This window comes from Triturus cristatus, chromosome 8 (assembly GCF_964204655.1).
Source record: "Triturus cristatus chromosome 8, aTriCri1.1, whole genome shotgun sequence".
Lineage (NCBI taxonomy): Eukaryota > Metazoa > Chordata > Amphibia > Caudata > Salamandridae > Triturus > Triturus cristatus.
In genome coordinates, this window is record NC_140591.1 from 56781561 (window position 1) to 56801939 (window position 20379).

The 20379-nt window shown below is 37.7% G+C and overlaps 5 non-coding genes across 5 annotated transcripts; all 5 read left to right on the forward strand.

Moving 5' to 3' along the window:
* The first annotated feature begins 1929 nt into the window (after nt 1-1929).
* On the forward strand, nt 1930-2002 carry TRNAF-GAA (transfer RNA phenylalanine (anticodon GAA)). Its single transcript has one exon. It is a non-coding gene; the product is annotated as a tRNA-Phe (tRNA).
* Nucleotides 2003-3680: 1678 nt separating this feature from the next.
* TRNAF-GAA (transfer RNA phenylalanine (anticodon GAA)) lies at nt 3681-3753 on the forward strand. The gene has a single exon. It is a non-coding gene; the product is annotated as a tRNA-Phe (tRNA).
* Nucleotides 3754-6598: 2845 nt separating this feature from the next.
* On the forward strand, nt 6599-6671 carry TRNAI-GAU (transfer RNA isoleucine (anticodon GAU)). Its single transcript has one exon. It is a non-coding gene; the product is annotated as a tRNA-Ile (tRNA).
* A 9851-nt stretch (nt 6672-16522) lies between these two features.
* TRNAF-GAA (transfer RNA phenylalanine (anticodon GAA)) lies at nt 16523-16595 on the forward strand. Its single transcript has one exon. It is a non-coding gene; the product is annotated as a tRNA-Phe (tRNA).
* A 2845-nt stretch (nt 16596-19440) lies between these two features.
* Nucleotides 19441-19513, forward strand: TRNAF-GAA (transfer RNA phenylalanine (anticodon GAA)). Its single transcript has one exon. It is a non-coding gene; the product is annotated as a tRNA-Phe (tRNA).
* Nucleotides 19514-20379: the final 866 nt, after the last annotated feature.

Below are 20379 nucleotides of genomic sequence, written 5' to 3' on the forward strand. Positions count from 1 at the left end.
CATAGTTTACAAACATCTTCTAACTAACTTGCCTCCTAAAAAGGAAATTCACCTATCAGACCAATTTAGCTGCTGAATAATATTGGACAATTTAACACATAACTGCACATGCAGATAGAATGACCAGGGTCTGCATTTATCTTTAACAATTATCAAAAATACAACAGAAAGCCAAAATGGCCAGCTGGATGAAATAGCTCAGTTGGGAGAGTGTTAGATTGAAAATCTAAAAGTCCCTTGTTCAATGCTGGGTTTCGGAAAAGTCTGAGAGGTTTCTTGCTTCTCACAAAATATTTCTTGGTATCAGCTCAAGTTTTTCTTTCTTTATTTATCAAAATATTTGATCAACTGATCGACAACATGATCAATTCAACATAGAATTGTCTTTCTGTCCTCCTTCTAAATTTGCTTCCACCTCTTTTGCATTCAGCTTCGACTACAAATGTTTCCTATTTCATGCTTTTTTGTAAAGTAAACTCTTGTCTGCATCAGCTTCCACTTCTCCTTGAACACAGATTTCAGTATTCAGATGACATAGCTTACCTACTCAGGCCAAATACCTCTGTGTAATATGGTGCTAGTCCATTCAGAGTAAAAAACAAAAGCTACCTAACCTGGATCCGAAAAATGCTATTTACCTATTGCACCCGTTAACTGATGAATGATACAGGACATCTTAAAACATAGCTCTAGCATGAGGTTGAGCATCTATTTTCTTGGGCAGTTTAAAAGAAAGGATGAAGACCCAAACTACCAGCAGGCTGAAATAGCTCAGTTGGGAGAGCGTTAGACTGAAGATCCAAAGGTCCCTGGTTCAATCCCGGGTTTCGGCACAATTTCAACTTCTGCTTTTCATGTCACAAAAGCTGTTTGGAGTTAAATCAACGCTCTTCTTTATCAAAACCTTTTATCAATCTGATCAACAACACAATCAATTCAACATATTATTTACTTTCTGTCTTCCTTTCAAACTTGCTTCCACCTCTCTTGTATTCAACTATGCCTCATTTATTTGCAACTTCTTGCTTTATTTTAAAGTAAAGCTTTGCCTGCATCAGCCTCCAATTCCCCTTATACCAAACTATCAGTAGCCAGATGACATAGCTTGCACACCCTGGCCATATAGGTCTGTGTTTCAGAGTATAAGTCAATTCAGAGTTTAGAAAAAAAAATTCTATCTACCTTGTCCCCTAAAAAGGATATTCACTCATCAGACCAAGTTACCTGCTGAATGATACTGGACACTTTAACACATAACTATAAACGAAAATAGAATGACCAGGTTCTGTATGTATCGTCTACAATTATTAATAATACATCAGGAGGCCTCAGGGACTTGTTGGCTGAAATATCTCAGTTGGGAGATCGTTAGACTGAAGAGCTTAAGGTACCTGATTCAATCCTGACTTTCAGCACAGTGCGAGGGGATCCTACATTCTTGCAAAATATTTCTTGAAATCAGCTCTAGTTTTTTTTTCTTTATTTCTCAAAATATTTTATCAACTGATCAACAACATGATAACTTCAACAAAAAGTTGTCTTTCTGTCCTCCTTCTAAACTTGCTTCCACCTCTCTTGCCATCAGCTTTGATGACGAATTTATCCCATTTTATACTTTTTTCAAAGTAAACTCTTGTCCGCATCAGCTTTCACTTCTCCTTGAACAAAGTTGTCAGTATTGAGATGACATAGCTTACCTACTCAGGCGACATACGTCTGTGTAATACAGTGCTGGTCCACTCAGAGTTTTAAAAGAAAAACGACCTAACATTTATCCCAAAAACGCTACTCACCCATTTCACCAGTTAGCTGCTGAACAATGCAGGACACATTAAAACACAGCTCTAACCTCAGATTGAAAATCCAGGTTCTGCATCTCTGTTCTGGGATTGTTCAAAAAAAGAGGCTGAATACCATAACTGCTGGCAGGCCGAAATAGCTCAGTTGGGAGAGCGTTAGACTGAAGATCTAAAGGTCCCTGGTTCGATCCCGGGTTTCGGCACATTTTGAACTTCTGCTTTGCATGCCACAAAGACTATTTTGAGTCAACTCATATTGACTTTGTTTATAATGATCAAAACCTTTTATCAAGATAATCGACAATACAATTAATTCAACATATTATTTACTTTCTGTCTTTCTTTCAAACTTGCTTCCACCTCTCTTGTATTCAACTTTGCCTCCTTTATTTCCCAATTCTTCCTTTAATTGAAAGTAAAGCTTTGCCTGCATCAGCCTCCAGTTCCCCTTATACAAAACTGTTAGTAGTCAGATGACCTAGCTTGCCGACCCTCGCCATATAGGTTCGTGTTTCTGAGTATAAGTCCATTCATAGTTTACAAACATCATCTAACTAACTTGGCTCCTAAAAAGGAAATTCACCCATCAGACCAATTTAGCTACTGAATAATACTGGACAATTTAACACATAACTGCCCATGCAGATAGAGTGACCAGGTTCTGCATTTATCTTTAACAATTATAAAAAATACAACAGAAAGCCGAAATTGCCAGCTGGATGAAATAACTCAGTTGGGAGAGCAGTAGACTGAAGATCTAAAGGTCCCTGGTTCAATCCCGGGTTTAGGCTCATTTTGAACTTCTGCTTTGCATGCCACAAATGCTATTTGGAGTCAACTCATATTGACGTTGTTTATAATGATCAAAACCTTTTATCAAGCTGATCGATAAGACAACCATTTCAACATATTTTTTACATTCTGTCTTTCTGTCAAACTTGCTTCCACCTCTCTTGTATTCAACTTTACCTGCTTTATTTGCCAATTCTTCCTTTAATTGAAAGTAAAGCTTTGCCTGCATCAGCCTCGAGTTCCCCTCATACAAAACTGTTAGTAGTCAGATGACCTAGTTTGCCTACCCTCGCCATATAGGTCTGTGTGTCTGAGTATAAGTCCATTCATAGTTTACAAACATCTTCTAACTAACTTGGCTCCTAAAAAGGAAATTCACCCATCAGACCAATTTAGCTGCTGAATAATATTGGACAATTTAACACATAACTGCACATGCAGATAGAATGACCAGGGTCTGCATTTATCTTTAACAATTATCAAAAATACAACAGAAAGCCAAAATGGCCAGCTGGATGAAATAGCTCAGTTGGGAGAGTGTTAGATTGAAAATCTAAAAGTCCCTTGTTCAATGCTGGGTTTCGGAAAAGTCTGAGAGGTTTCTTGCTTCTCACAAAATATTTCTTGGTATCAGCTCAAGTTTTTCTTTCTTTATTTATCAAAATATTTGATCAACTGATCGACAACATGATCAATTCAACATAGAATTGTCTTTCTGTCCTCCTTCTAAATTTGCTTCCACCTCTCTTGCATTCAGCTTCGACTACAAATGTTTCCTATTTCATGCTTTTTTGTAAAGTAAACTCTTGTCTGCATCAGCTTACACTTCTCCTTGGACACAGATTTCAGTATTCAGATGACATAGCTTACCTACTCAGGCCAAATACCTCTGTGTAATATGGTGCTAGTCCATTCAGAGTAAAAAACCAAAAGCTACCTAACCTGGATCCGAAAAATGCTATTTACCTATTGCACCCGTTAACTGATGAATGATACAGGACATCTTAAAACATAGCTCTAGCATGAGGTTGAGCATCTATTTTCTTGGGAAGTTTAAAAAGAAAGGATGAAGACCCACACTACCAGCAGGCCGAAATAGCTCAGTTGGGAGAGCGTTAGACTGAAGATCTAAAGGTCCCTGGTTCAATCCCGGGTTTTGGCACAATTTCAACTTCTGCTTTTCATGTCACAAAAGCTGTTTGGAGATAAATCAAGGCTCTTCTTTATCAAAACCTTTTATCAATCTGATCAACAACACAATCAATTCAACATATTATTTACTTTCTGTCTTCCTTTCAAACTTGCTTCCACCTCTCTTGTATTCAACTATGCCTCATTTATTTGCAACTTCTTGCTTTATTTTAAAGTAAAACTTTGCCTGCATCAGCCTCCAATTCCCCTTATACAAAACTGTCAGTAGTCAGATGACATAGCTTGCACACCCTGGCCATATAGGTCTGTGTTTCAGAGTATAAGTCAATTCAGAGTTTAGAAAAAAAAATTCTATCTACCTTGTCCCCTAAAAAGGATATTCACTCATCAGACCAAGTTACCTGCTGAATGATACTGGACACTTTAACACATAACTATAAACGAAAATAGAATGACCAGGTTCTGTATGTATCGTCTACAATTATTAATAATACATCAGGAGGCCTCAGGGACTTGTTGGCTGAAATATCTCAGTTGGGAGATCGTTAGACTGAAGAGCTTAAGGTACCTGATTCAATCCTGACTTTCAGCACAGTGCGAGGGGATCCTACATTCTTGCAAAATATTTCTTGAAATCAGCTCTAGTTTTTTTTTCTTTATTTCTCAAAATATTTTATCAACTGATCAACAACATGATAACTTCAACAAAAAGTTGTCTTTCTGTCCTCCTTCTAAACTTGCTTCCACCTCTCTTGCCATCAGCTTTGATGACGAATTTATCCCATTTTATACTATTTTCAAAGTAAACTCTTGTCTGCATCAGCTTTCACTTCTCCTTGAACAAAGTTGTCAGTATTGAGATGACATAGCTTACCTACTCAGGCGACATACGTCTGTGTAATACAGTGCTGGTCCACTCAGAGTTTTAGAAGAAAAACGACCTAACATTTATCCCAAAAACGCTACTCACCCATTTCACCAGTTAGCTGCTGAACAATGCAGGACACATTAAAACACAGCTCTAACCTCAGATTGAAAATCCAGGTTCTGCATCTCTGTTCTGGGATTGTTCAAAAAAAGAGGCTGAATACTATAACTGCTGGCAGGCCGAAATAGCTCAGTTGGGAGAGCGTTAGACTGAAGATCTAAAGGTCCCTGGTTCTATCCCGGGTTTCGGCACATTTTGAACTTCTGCTTTGCATGCCACAAAGACTATTTTGAGTCAACTCATATTGACTTTGTTTATAATGATCAAAACCTTTTATGAAGATAATCGACAATACAATTAATTCAACATATTATTTACTTTCTGTCTTTCTTTCAAACTTGCTTCCACCTCTCTTGTATTCAACTTTGCCTCCTTTATTTCCCAATTCTTCCTTTAATTGAAAGTAAAGCTTTGCCTGCATCAGCCTCCAGTTCCCCTTATACAAAACTGTTAGTAGTCAGATGACCTAGCTTGCCGACCCTCGCCATATAGGTCTGTGTTTCTGAGTATAAGTCCATTCATAGTTTACAAACATCATCTAACTAACTTTGCTCCTAAAAAGGAAATTCACCCATCAGACCAATTTAGCTACTGAATAATACTGGACAATTTAACACATAACTGCACATGCAGATAGAGTGACCAGGTTCTGCATTTATCTTTAACAATTATAAAAAATACTACAGAAAGCTGAAATTGCCAGCTGGATGAAATAGCTCAGTTGGGAGAGCAGTAGACTGAAGATCTAAAGGTCCCTGGTTCAATCCCGGGTTTAGGCACATTTTGAACTTCTGCTTTGCATGCCACAAATGCTATTTGGAGTCAACTCATATTGACGTTGTTTATAATGATCAAAACCTTTTATCAAGCTGATCGATAAGACAACCATTTCAACATATTTTTTACATTCTGTCTTTCTGTCAAACTTGCTTCCACCTCTCTTGTATTCAACTTTACCTGCTTTATTTGCCAATTCTTCCTTTAATTGAAAGTAAAGCTTTGCCTGCATCAGCCTCGAGTTCCCCTTATACAAAACTGTTAGTAGTCAGATGACCTAGTTTGCCTACCCTCGCCATATAGGTCTGTGTGTCTGAGTATAAGTCCATTCATAGTTTACAAACATCTTCTAACTAACTTGGCTCCTAAAAAGGAAATTCACCCATCAGACCAATTTAGCTGCTGAATAATATTGGACAATTTAACACATAACTGCACATGCAGATAGAATGACCAGGGTCTGCATTTATCTTTAACAATTATCAAAAATACAACAGAAAGCCAAAATGGCCAGCTGGATGAAATAGCTCAGTTGGGAGAGTGTTAGATTGAAAATCTTAAAGTCCCTTGTTCAATGCTGGGTTTCGGAAAAGTCTGAGAGGTTTCTTGCTTCTCACAAAATATTTCTTGGTATCAGCTCAAGTTTTTCTTTCTTTATTTATCAAAATATTTGATCAACTGATCGACAACATGATCAATTCAACATAGAATTGTCTTTCTGTCCTCCTTCTAAATTTGCTTCCACCTCTCTTGCATTCAGCTTCGACTACAAATGTTTCCTATTTCATGCTTTTTTCTAAAGTAAACTCTTGTCTGCATCAGCTTCCACTTCTCCTTGAACACAGATTTCACTATTCAGATGACATAGCTTACCTACTCAGGCCAAATACCTCTGTGTAATATGGTGCTAGTCCATTCAGAGTAAAAAACAAAAGCTATCTAACCTGGATCCGAAAAATGCTATTTACCTATTGCACCCGTTAACTGATGAATGATACAGGACATCTTAAAACATAGCTCTAGCATGAGGTTGAGCATCTATTTTCTTGGGAAGTTTAAAAGAAAGGATGAAGACCCAAACTACCAGCAGGCTGAAATAGCTCAGTTGGGAGAGCGTTAGACTGATGATCCAAAGGTCCCTGGTTCAATCCCGGGTTTCGGCACAATTTCAACTTCTGCTTTTCATGTCACAAAAGCTGTTTGGACTTAAATCAACGCTCTTCTTTATCAAAACCTTTTATCAATCTGATCAACAACACAATCAATTCAACATATTATTTACTTTCTGTCTTCCTTTCAAACTTGATTCCACCTCTCTTGTATTCAACTATGCCTCATTTATTTGCAACTTCTTGCTTTATTTTAAAGTAAAGCTTTGCCTGCATCAGCCTCCAATTCCCCTTATACAAAACTGTCAGTAGTCAGATGACATAGCTTGTACACCCTGGCCATATAGGTCTGTGTTTCAGAGTATAAGTCAATTCAGAGTTTAGAAAAAAAAATTCTACCTACCTTGTCCCCTAAAAAGGATATTCACTCATCAGACCAAGTTACCTGCTGAATGATACTGGACACTTTAACACATAACTATAAACGAAAATAGAATGACCAGGTTCTGTATGTATCGTCTACAATTATTAATAATACATCAGGAGGCCACAGGGACTTGTTGGCTGAAATATCTCAGTTGGGAGATCGTTAGACTGAAGAGCTTAAGGTACCTGATTCAATCCTGACTTTCAGCACAGTGCGAGGGGATCCTACATTCTTGCAAAATATTTCTTGAAATCAGCTCTAGTTTTTTTTTCTTTATTTCTCAAAATATTTTATCAACTGATCAACAACATGATAACTTCAACAAAAAGTTGTCTTTCTGTCCTCCTTCTAAACTTGCTTCCACCTCTCTTGCCATCAGCTTTGATGACGAATTTATCCCATTTTATACTTTTTTCAAAGTAAACTCTTGTCTGCATCAGCTTTCACTTCTCCTTGAACAAAGTTGTCAGTATTGAGATGACATAGCTTACCTACTCAGGCGACATACGTGTGTGTAATACAGTGCTGGTCCACTCAGAGTTTTAAAAGAAAAACGACCTAACATTTATCCCAAAAACGCTACTCACCCATTTCACCAGTTAGCTGCTGAACAATACAGGACACATTAAAACACAGCTCTAACCTCAGATTGAAAATCCAGGTTCTGCATCTCTGTTCTGGGATTGTTCAAAAAAAGAGGCTGAATACTATAGCTGCTGGCAGGCCGAAATAGCTCAGTTGGGAGAGCGTTAGACTGAAGATCTAAAGGTCCCTGGTTCGATCCTGGGTTTCGGCACATTTTGAACTTCTGCTTTGCATGCCACAAAGACTATTTTGAGTCAACTCATATTGACTTTGTTTATAATGATCAAAACCTTTTATCAAGATAATCGACAATACAATTAATTCAACATATTATTTACTTTCTGTCTTTCTTTCAAACTTGCTTCCACCTCTCTTGTATTCAACTTTGCCTTCTTTATTTCCCAATTCTTCCTTTAATTGAAAGTAAAGCTTTGCCTGCATCAGCCTCCAGTTCCCCTTAATCAAAACTGTTAGTAGTCAGATGACCTAGCTTGCCGACCCTCGCCATATAGGTCTGTGTTTCTGAGTATAAGTCCATTCATAGTTTACAAACATCATCTAACTAACTTGGCTCCTAAAAAGGAAATTCACCCATCAGACCAATTTAGCTACTGAATAATACTGGACAATTTAACACATAACTGCACATGCAGATAGAGTGACCAGGTTCTGCATTTATCTTTAACAATTATAAAAAATACAACAGAAAGCCGAAATTGCCAGCTGGATGAAATAGCTCAGTTGGGAGAGCAGTAGACTGAAGATCTAAAGGTCCCTGGTTCAATCCCGGGTTTAGGCTCATTTTGAACTTCTGCTTTGCATGCCACAAATGCTATTTGGAGTCAACTCATATTGACGTTGTTTATAATGATCGAAACCTTTTATCAAGCTGATCGATAAAACAACCATTTCAACATATTTTTTACATTCTGTCTTTCTGTCAAACTTGCTTCCACCTCTCTTGTATTCAACTTTACCTGCTTTATTTGCCAATTCTTCCTTTAATTGAAAGTAAAGCTTTGCCTGCATCAGCCTCGAGATCCCCTTATACAAAACCGTTAGTAGTCAGATGACCTAGTTTGCCTACCCTCGCCATATAGGTCTGTGTGTCTGAGTATAAGTCCATTCATAGTTTACAAACATCTTCTAACTAACTTGGCTCCTAAAAAGGAAATTCACCCATCAGACCAATTTAGCTGCTGAATAATATTGGACAATTTAACACATAACTGCACATGCAGATAGAATGACCAGGGTCTGCATTTATCTTTAACAATTATCAAAAATACAACAGAAAGCCAAAATGGCCAGCTGGATGAAATAGCTCAGTTGGGAGAGTGTTAGATTGAAAATCTAAAAGTCCCTTGTTCAATGCTGGGTTTCGGAAAAGTCTGAGAGGTTTCTTGCTTCTCACAAAATATTTCTTGGTATCAGCTCAAGTTTTTCTTTCTTTATTTATCAAAATATTTGATCAACTGATCGACAACATGATCAATTCAACATAGAATTGTCTTTCTGTCCTCCTTCTAAATTTGCTTCCACCTCTCTTGCATTCAGCTTCGACTACAAATGTTTCCTATTTCATGCTTTTTTGTAAAGTAAACTCTTGTCTGCATCAGCTTCCACTTCTCCTTGAACACAGATTTCAGTATTCAGATGACATAGCTTACCTACTCAGGCCAAATACCTCTGTGTAATATGGTGCTAGTCCATTCAGAGTAAAAAACAAAAGCTATCTAACCTGGATCCGAAAAATGCTATTTACCTATTGCACCCGTTAACTGATGAATGATACAGGACATCTTAAAACATAGCTCTAGCATGAGGTTGAGCATCTATTTTCTTGGGAAGTTTAAAAGAAAGGATGAAGACCCAAACTACCAGCAGGCCGTAATAGCTCAGTTGGGAGAGCGTTAGACTGAAGATCCAAAGGTCCCTGGTTCAATCCCGGGTTTCGGCACAATTTCAACTTCTGCTTTTCATGTCACAAAAGCTGTTTGGAGTTAAATCAACGCTCTTCTTTATCAAAACCTTTTATCAATCTGATCAACAACACAATCAATTCAACATATTATTTACTTTCTGTCTTCCTTTCAAACTTGCTTCCACCTCTCTTGTATTCAACTATGCCTCATTTATTTGCAACTTCTTGCTTTATTTTAAAGTAAAGCTTTGCCTGCATCAGCCTCCAATTCCCCTTATACAAAACTGTCAGTAGTCAGATGACATAGCTTGTACACCCTGGCCATATAGGTCTGTGTTTCAGAGTATAAGTCAATTCAGAGTTTAGAAAAAAAAATTCTACCTACCTTGTCCCCTAAAAAGGATATTCACTCATCAGACCAAGTTACCTGCTGAATGATACTGGACACTTTAACACATAACTATAAACGAAAATAGAATGACCAGGTTCTGTATGTATCGTCTACAATTATTAATAATACATCAGGAGGCCACAGGGACTTGTTGGCTGAAATATCTCAGTTGGGAGATCGTTAGACTGAAGAGCTTAAGGTACCTGATTCAATCCTGACTTTCAGCACAGTGCGAGGGGATCCTACATTCTTGCAAAATATTTCTTGAAATCAGCTCTAGTTTTTTTTTTCTTTATTTCTCAAAATATTTTATCAACTGATCAACAACATGATAACTTCAACAAAAAGTTGTCTTTCTGTCCTCCTTCTAAACTTGCTTCCACCTCTCTTGCCATCAGCTTTGATGACGAATTTATCCCATTTTATACTTTTTTCAAAGTAAACTCTTGTCTGCATCAGCTTTCACTTCTCCTTGAACAAAGTTGTCAGTATTGAGATGACATAGCTTACCTACTCAGGCGACATACGTCTGTGTAATACAGTGCTGGTCCACTCAGAGTTTTAAAAGAAAAACGACCTAACATTTATCCCAAAAACGCTACTCACCCATTTCACCAGTTAGCTGCTGAACAATGCAGGACACATTAAAACACAGCTCTAACCTCAGATTGAAAATCCAGGTTCTGCATCTCTGTTCTGGGATTGTTCAAAAAAAGAGGCTGAATACTATAGCTGCTGGCAGGCCGAAATAGCTCAGTTGGGAGAGCGTTAGACTGAAGATCTAAAGGTCCCTGGTTCGATCCTGGGTTTCGGCACATTTTGAACTTCTGCTTTGCATGCCACAAAGACTATTTTGAGTCAACTCATATTGACTTTGTTTATAATGATCAAAACCTTTTATCAAGATAATCGACAATACAATTAATTCAACATATTATTTACTTTCTGTCTTTCTTTCAAACTTGCTTCCACCTCTCTTGTATTCAACTTTGCCTCCTTTATTTCCCAATTCTTCCTTTAATTGAAAGTAAAGCTTTGCCTGCATCAGCCTCCAGTTCCCCTTAATCAAAACTGTTAGTAGTCAGATGACCTAGCTTGCCGACCCTCGCCATATAGGTCTGTGTTTCTGAGTATAAGTCCATTCATAGTTTACAAACATCATCTAACTAACTTGGCTCCTAAAAAGGAAATTCACCCATCAGACCAATTTAGCTATTGAATAATACTGGATAATTTAACACATAACTGCACTTGCAGATAGAGTGACCAGGTTCTGCATTTATCTTTAACAATTATAAAAAATACAACAGAAAGCCGAAATGGCCAGCTGGATGAAATAGCTCAGTTGAGAGAGCAGTAGACTGAAGATCTAAAGGTCCCTGGTTCAATCCCGGGTTTAGGCTCATTTTGAACTTCTGCTTTGCATGCCACAAATGCTATTTGGAGTCAACTCATATTGACGTTGTTTATAATGATCGAAACCTTTTATCAAGCTGATCGATAAAACAACCATTTCAACATATTTTTTACATTCTGTCTTTCTGTCAAACTTGCTTCCACCTCTCTTGTATTCAACTTTACCTGCTTTATTTGCCAATTCTTCCTTTAATTGAAAGTAAAGCTTTGCCTGCATCAGCCTCGAGTTCCCCTTATACAAAACCGTTAGTAGTCAGATGACCTAGTTTGCCTACCCTCGCCATATAGGTCTGTGTGTCTGAGTATAAGTCCATTCATAGTTTACAAACATCTTCTAACTAACTTGGCTCCTAAAAAGGAAATTCACCCATCAGACCAATTTAGCTGCTGAATAATATTGGACAATTTAACACATAACTGCACATGCAGATAGAATGACCAGGGTCTGCATTTATCTTTAACAATTATCAAAAATACAACAGAAAGCCAAAATGGCCAGCTGGATGAAATAGCTCAGTTGGGAGAGTGTTAGATTGAAAATCTAAAAGTCCCTTGTTCAATGCTGGGTTTCGGAAAAGTCTGAGAGGTTTCTTGCTTCTCACAAAATATTTCTTGGTATCAGCTCAAGTTTTTCTTTCTTTATTTATCAAAATATTTGATCAACTGATCGACAACATGATCAATTCAACATAGAATTGTCTTTCTGTCCTCCTTCTAAATTTGCTTCCACCTCTCTTGCATTCAGCTTCGACTACAAATGTTTCCTATTTCATGCTTTTTTGTAAAGTAAACTCTTGTCTGCATCAGCTTCCACTTCTCCTTGAACACAGATTTCAGTATTCAGATGACATAGCTTACCTACTCAGGCCAAATACCTCTGTGTAATATGGTGCTAGTCCATTCAGAGTAAAAAACAAAAGCTATCTAACCTGGATCCGAAAAATGCTATTTACCTATTGCACCCGTTAACTGATGAATGATACAGGACATCTTAAAACATAGCTCTAGCATGAGGTTGAGCATCTATTTTCTTGGGAAGTTTAAAAGAAAGGATGAAGACCCAAACTACCAGCAGGCCGAAATAGCTCAGTTGGGAGAGCGTTAGACTGAAGATCCAAAGGTCCCTGGTTCAATCCCGGGTTTCGGCACAATTTCAACTTCTGCTTTTCATGTCACAAAAGCTGTTTGGAGTTAAATCAACGCTCTTCTTTATCAAAACCTTTTATCAATCTGATCAACAACACAATCAATTCAACATATTATTTACTTTCTGTCTTCCTTTCAAACTTGCTTCCACCTCTCTTGTATTCAACTATGCCTCATTTATTTGCAACTTCTTGCTTTATTTTAAAGTAAAGCTTTGCCTGCATCAGCCTCCAATTCCCCTTATACAAAACTGTCAGTAGTCAGATGACATAGCTTGTACACCCTGGCCATATAGGTCTGTGTTTCAGAGTATAAGTCAATTCAGAGTTTAGAAAAAAAAATTCTACCTACCTTGTCCCCTAAAAAGGATATTCACTCATCAGACCAAGTTACCTGCTGAATGATACTGGACACTTTAACACATAACTATAAACGAAAATAGAATGACCAGGTTCTGTATGTATCGTCTACAATTATTAATAATACATCAGGAGGCCACAGGGACTTGTTGGCTGAAATATCTCAGTTGGGAGATCGTTAGACTGAAGAGATTAAGGTACCTGATTCAATCCTGACTTTCAGCACAGTGCGAGGGGATCCTACATTCTTGCAAAATATTTCTTGAAATCAGCTCTAGTTTTTTTTTCTTTATTTCTCAAAATATTTTATCAACTGATCAACAACATGATAACTTCAACAAAAAGTTGTCTTTCTGTCCTCCTTCTAAACTTGCTTCCACCTCTCTTGCCATCAGCTTTGATGACGAATTTATCCCATTTTATACTTTTTTCAAAGTAAACTCTTGTCTGCATCAGCTTTCACTTCTCCTTGAACAAAGTTGTCAGCATTGAGATGACATAGCTTACCTACTCAGGCGACATACGTCTGTGTAATACAGTGCTGGTCCACTCAGAGTTTTAAAAGAAAAACGACCTAACATTTATCCCAAAAACGCTACTCACCCATTTCACCAGTTAGCTGCTGAACAATGCAGGACACATTAAAACACAGCTCTAACCTCAGATTGAAAATCCAGGTTCTGCATCTCTGTTCTGGGATTGTTCAAAAAAAGAGGCTGAATACTATAGCTGCTGGCAGGCCGAAATAGCTCAGTTGGGAGAGCGTTAGACTGAAGATCTAAAGGTCCCTGGTTCGATCCTGGGTTTCGGCACATTTTGAACTTCTGCTTTGCATGCCACAAAGACTATTTTGAGTCAACTCATATTGACTTTGTTTATAATGATCAAAACCTTTTATCAAGATAATCGACAATACAATTAATTCAACATATTATTTACTTTCTGTCTTTCTTTCAAACTTGCTTCCACCTCTCTTGTATTCAACTTTGCCTCCTTTATTTCCCAATTCTTCCTTTAATTGAAAGTAAAGCTTTGCCTGCATCAGCCTCCAGTTCCCCTTAATCAAAACTGTTAGTAGTCAGATGACCTAGCTTGCCGACCCTCGCCATATAGGTCTGTGTTTCTGAGTATAAGTCCATTCATAGTTTACAAACATCATCTAACTAACTTGGCTCCTAAAAAGGAAATTCACCCATCAGACCAATTTAGCTACTGAATAATACTGGACAATTTAACACATAACTGCACATGCAGATAGAGTGACCAGGTTCTGCATTTATCTTTAACAATTATAAAAAATACAACAGAATGCCGAAATTGCCAGCTGGATGAAATAGCTCAGTTGGGAGAGCAGTAGACTGAAGATCTAAAGGTCCCTGGTTCAATCCCGGGTTTAGGCTCATTTTGAACTTCTGCTTTGCATGCCACAAATGCTATTTGGAGTCAACTCATATTGACGTTGTTTATAATGATCGAAACCTTTTATCAAGCTGATCGATAAAACAACCATTTCAACATATTTTTTACATTCTGTCTTTCTGTCAAACTTGCTTCCACCTCTCTTGTATTCAACTTTACCTGCTTTATTTGGCAATTCTTCCTTTAATTGAAAGTAAAGCTTTGCCTGCATCAGCCTCGAGTTCCCCTTATACAAAACCGTTAGTAGTCAGATGACCTAGTTTGCCTACCCTCGCCATATAGGTCTGTGTGTCTGAGTATAAGTCCATTCATAGTTTACAAACATCTTCTAACTAACTTGGCTCCTAAAAAGGAAATTCACCCATCAGACCAATTTAGCTGCTGAATAATATTGGACAATTTAACACATAACTGCACATGCAGATAGAATGACCAGGGTCTGCATTTATCTTTAACAATTATCAAAAATACAACAGAAAGCCAAAATGGCCAGCTGGATGAAATAGCTCAGTTGGGAGAGTGTTAGATTGAAAATCTAAAAGTCCCTTGTTCAATGCTGGGTTTCGGAAAAGTCTGAGAGGTTTCTTGCTTCTCACAAAATATTTCTTGGTATCAGCTCAAGTTTTTCTTTCTTTATTTATCAAAATATTTGATCAACTGATCGACAACATGATCAATTCAACATAGAATTGTCTTTCTGTCCTCCTTCTAAATTTGCTTCCACCTCTCTTGCATTCAGCTTCGACTACAAATGTTTCCTATTTCATGCTTTTTTCTAAAGTAAACTCTTGTCTGCATCAGCTTCCACTTCTCCTTGAACACAGATTTCAGTATTCAGATGACATAGCTTACCTACTCAGGCCAAATACCTCTGTGTAATATGGTGCTAGTCCATTCAGAGTAAAAAACAAAAGCTACCTAACCTGGATCCGAAAAATGCTATTTACCTATTGCACCCGTTAACTGATGAATGATACAGGACATCTTAAAACATAGCTCTAGCATGAGGTTGAGCATCTATTTTCTTGGGAAGTTTAAAAGAAAGGATGAAGACCCAAACTACCAGCAGGCTGAAATAGCTCAGTTGGGAGAGCGTTAGACTGAAGATCTAAAGGTCCCTGGTTCAATCCCGGGTTTCGGCACAATTTCAACTTCTGCTTTTCATGTCACAAAAGCTGTTTGGAGTTAAATCAACGCTCTTCTTTATCAAAACCTTTTATCAATCTGATCAACAACACAATCAATTCAACATATTATTTACTTTCTGTCTTCCTTTCAAACTTGCTTCCACCTCTCTTGTATTCAACTATGCCTCATTTATTTGCAACTTCTTGCTTTATTTTAAAGTAAAGCTTTGCCTGCATCAGCCTCCAATTCCCCTTATACAAAACTGTCAGTAGTCAGATGACATAGCTTGTACACCCTGGCCATATAGGTCTGTGTTTCAGAGTATAAGTCAATTCAGAGTTTAGAAAAAAAAATTCTACCTACCTTGTCCCCTAAAAAGGATATTCACTCATCAGACCAAGTTACCTGCTGAATGATACTGGACACTTTAACACATAACTATAAACGAAAATAGAATGACCAGGTTCTGTATGTATCGTCTACAATTATTAATAATACATCAGGAGGCCACAGGGACTTGTTGGCTGAAATATCTCAGTTGGGAGATCGTTAGACTGAAGAGCTTAAGGTACCTGATTCAATCCTGACTTTCAGCACAGTGCGAGGGGATCCTACATTCTTGCAAAATATTTCTTGAAATCAGCTCTAGTTTTTTTTTCTTTATTTCTCAAAATATTTTATCAACTGATCAACAACATGATAACTTCAACAAAAAGTTGTCTTTCTGTCCTCCTTCTAAACTTGCTTCCACCTCTCTTGCCATCAGCTTTGATGACGAATTTATCCCATTTTATACTTTTTTCAAAGTAAACTCTTGTCTGCATCAGCTTTCACTTCTCCTTGAACAAAGTTGTCAGTATTGAGATGACATAGCTTACCTACTCAGGCGACATACGTCTGTGTAATACAGTGCTGGTCCACTCAGAGTTTTAAAAGAAAAACGACCTAACATTTATCCCAAAAATGCTACTCACCCATTTCACCAGTTAGCTGCTGAACAATGCAGGACACATTAAAACACAGCTCTAACCTCAGATTGAAAATCCAGGTTCTGCATCTCTGTTCTGGGATTGTTCAAAAAAAGAGGCTGAATACTATAGCTGCTGGCAGGCCGAAATAGCTCAGTTGGGAGAGCGTTAGACTGAAGATCTAAAGGTCCCTGGTTCGATCCCGGGTTTTGGCACATTTTGAACTTCTGCTTTGCATGCCACAAAGACTATTTTGAGTCAACTCATATTGACTTTGTTTATAATGATCAAAACCTTTTATCAAGATAATCAACAATACAATTAATTCAACATATTATTTACTTTCTGTCTTTCTTTCAAACTTGCTTCCACCTCTCTTGTATTCAACTTTGCCTCCTTTATTTCCCAATTCTTCCTTTAATTGAAAGTAAAGCTTTGCCTGCATCAGCCTCCAGTTCCCCTTATACAAAACTGTTAGTAGTCAGATGACCTAGCTTGCCGACCCTCGCCATATAGGTCTGTGTTTCTGAGTATAAGTCCATTCATAGTTTACAAACATCATCTAACTAACTTGGCTCCTAAAAAGGAAATTCACCCATCAGACCAATTTAGCTACTGAATAATACTGGACAATTTAACACATAACTGCACATGCAGATAGAGTGACCAGGTTCTGCATTTATCTTTAACAATTATAAAAAATACAACAGAAAGCCGAAATTGCCAGCTGTATGAAATAGCTCAGTTGGGAGAGCAGTAGACTGAAGATCTAAAGGTCCCTGGTTCAATCCCGGGTTTAGGCTCATTTTGAACTTCTGCTTTGCATGCCACAAATGCTATTTGGAGTCAACTCATATTGACGTTGTTTATAATGATCGAAACCTTTTATCAAGCTGATCGATAAGACAACCATTTCAACATATTTTTTACATTCTGTCTTTCTGTCAAACTTGCTTCCACCTCTCTTGTATTCAACTTTACCTGCTTTATTTGCCAATTCTTCCTTTAATTGAAAGTAAAGCTTTGCCTGCATCAGCCTCGAGTTCCCCTTATACAAAACTGTTAGTAGTCAGATGACCTAGTTTGCCTACCCTCGCCATATAGGTCTGTGTGTCTGAGTATAAGTCCATTCATAGTTTACAAACATCTTCTAACTAACTTGGCTCCTAAAAAGGAAATTCACCCATCAGTCCAATTTAGCTGCTGAATAATATTGGACAATTTAACACATAACTGCACATGCAGATAGAATGACCAGGGTCTGCATTTATCTTTAACAATTATCAAAAATACAACAGAAAGCCAAAATGGCCAGCTGGATGAAATAGCTCAGTTGGGAGAGTGTTAGATTGAAAATCTAAAAGTCCCTTGTTCAATGCTGGGTTTCGGAAAAGTCTGAGAGGTTTCTTGCTTCTCACAAAATATTTCTTGGTATCAGCTCAAGTTTTTCTTTCTTTATTTATCAAAATATTTGATCAACTGATCGACAACATGATCAATTCAACATAGAATTGTCTTTCTGTCCTCCTTCTAAATTTGCTTCCACCTCTCTTGCATTCAGCTTCGACTACAAATGTTTCCTATTTCATGCTTTTTTGTAAAGTAAACTCTTGTCTGCATCAGCTCCCACTTCTCCTTGAACACAGATTTCAGTATTCAGATGACATAGCTTACCTACTCAGGCCAAATACCTCTGTGTAATATGGTGCTAGTCCATTCAGAGTAAAAAACAAAAGCTATCTAACCTGGATCCGAAAAATGCTATTTACCTATTGCACCCGTTAACTGATGAATGATACAGGACATCTTAAAACATAGCTCTAGCATGAGGTTGAGCATCTATTTTCTTGGGAAGTTTAAAAGAAAGGATGAAGACCCAAACTACCAGCAGGCCGAAATAGCTCAGTTGGGAGAGCGTTAGACTGAAGATCCAAAGGTCCCTGGTTCAATCCCGGGTTTCGGCACAATTTCAACTTCAGCTTTTCATGTCACAAAAGCTGTTTGGAGTTAAATCAACGCTCTTCTTTATCAAAACCTTTTATCAATCTGATCAACAACACAATCAATTCAACATATTATTTACTTTCTGTCTTCCTTTCAAACTTGCTTCCACCTCTCTTGTATTCAACTATGCCTCATTTATTTGCAACTTCTTGCTTTATTTTAAAGTAAAGCTTTGCCAGCATCAGCCTCCAATTCCCCTTATACAAAACTGTCAGTAGTCAGATGACATAGCTTGTACACCCTGGCCATATAGGTCTGTGTTTCAGAGTATAAGTCAATTCAGAGTTTAGAAAAAAAAATTCTACCTACCTTGTCCCCTAAAAAGGATATTCACTCATCAGACCAAGTTACCTGCTGAATGATACTGGACACTTTAACACATAACTATAAACGAAAATAGAATGACCAGGTTCTGTATGTATCGTCTACAATTATTAATAATACATCAGGAGGCCACAGGGACTTGTTGGCTGAAATATCTCAGTTGGGAGATCGTTAGACTGAAGAGCTTAAGGTACCTGATTCAATCCTGACTTTCAGCACAGTGCGAGGGGATCCTACATTCTTGCAAAATATTTCTTGAAATCAGCTCTAGTTTTTTTTTCTTTATTTCTCAAAATATTTTATCAACTGATCAACAACATGATAACTTCAACAAAAAGTTGTCTTTCTGTCCTCCTTCTAAACTTGCTTCCACCTCTCTTGCCATCAGCTTTGATGACGAATTTATCCCATTTTATACTTTTTTCAAAGTAAACTCTTGTCTGCATCAGCTTTCACTTCTCCTTGAACAAAGTTGTCAGTATTGAGATGACATAGCTTACCTACTCAGGCGACATACGTCTGTGTAATACAGTGCTGGTCCACTCAGAGTTTTAAAAGAAAAACGACCTAACATTTATCCCAAAAACGCTACTCACCCATTTCACCAGTTAGCTGCTGAACAATGCAGGACACATTAAAACACAGCTCTAACCTCAGATTGAAAATCCAGGTTCTGCATTTCTGTTCTGGGATTGTTCAAAAAAAGAGGCTGAATACTATAGCTGCTGGCAGGCCGAAATAGCTCAGTTGGGAGAGCGTTAGACTGAAGATCTAAAGGTCCCTGGTTCGATCCCGGGTTTTGGCACATTTTGAACTTCTGCTTTGCATGCCACAAAGACTATTTTGAGTCAACTCATATTGACTTTGTTTATAATGATCAAAACCTTTTATCAAGATAATCAACAATACAATTAATTCAACATATTATTTACTTCCTGTCTTTCTTTCAAACTTGCTTCCACCTCTCTTGTATTCAACTTTGCCTCCTTTATTTCCCAATTCTTCCTTTAATTGAAAGTAAAGCTTTGCCTGCATCAGCCTCCAGTTCCCCTTAATCAAAACTGTTAGTAGTCAGATGACCTAGCTTGCCGACCCTCGGCCATATAGGTCTGTGTTTCTGAGTATAAGTCCATTCATAGTTTACAAACATCATCTAACTAACTTTGCTCCTAAAAAGGAAATTCACCCATCAGACCAATTTAGCTACTGAATAATACTGGACAATTTAACACATAACTGCACATGCAGATAGAGTGACCAGGTTCTGCATTTATCTTTAACAATTATAAAAAATACAACAGAAAGCCGAAATTGCCAGCTGGATGAAATAGCTCAGTTGGGAGAGCAGTAGACTGAAGATCTAAAGGTCCCTGGTTCAATCCCGGGTTTAGGCTCATTTTGAACTTCTGCTTTGCATGCCACAAATGCTATTTGGAGTCAACTCATATTGACGTTGTTTATAATGATCGAAACCTTTTATCAAGCTGATCGATAAAACAACCATTTCAACATATTTTTTACATTCTGTCTTTCTGTCACACTTGCTTCCACCTCTCTTGTATTCAACTTTACCTGCTTTATTTGCCAATTCTTCCTTTAATTGAAAGTAAAGCTTGTCCTGCATCAGCCTCGAGTTCCCCTTATACAAAACTGTTAGTAGTCAGATGACCT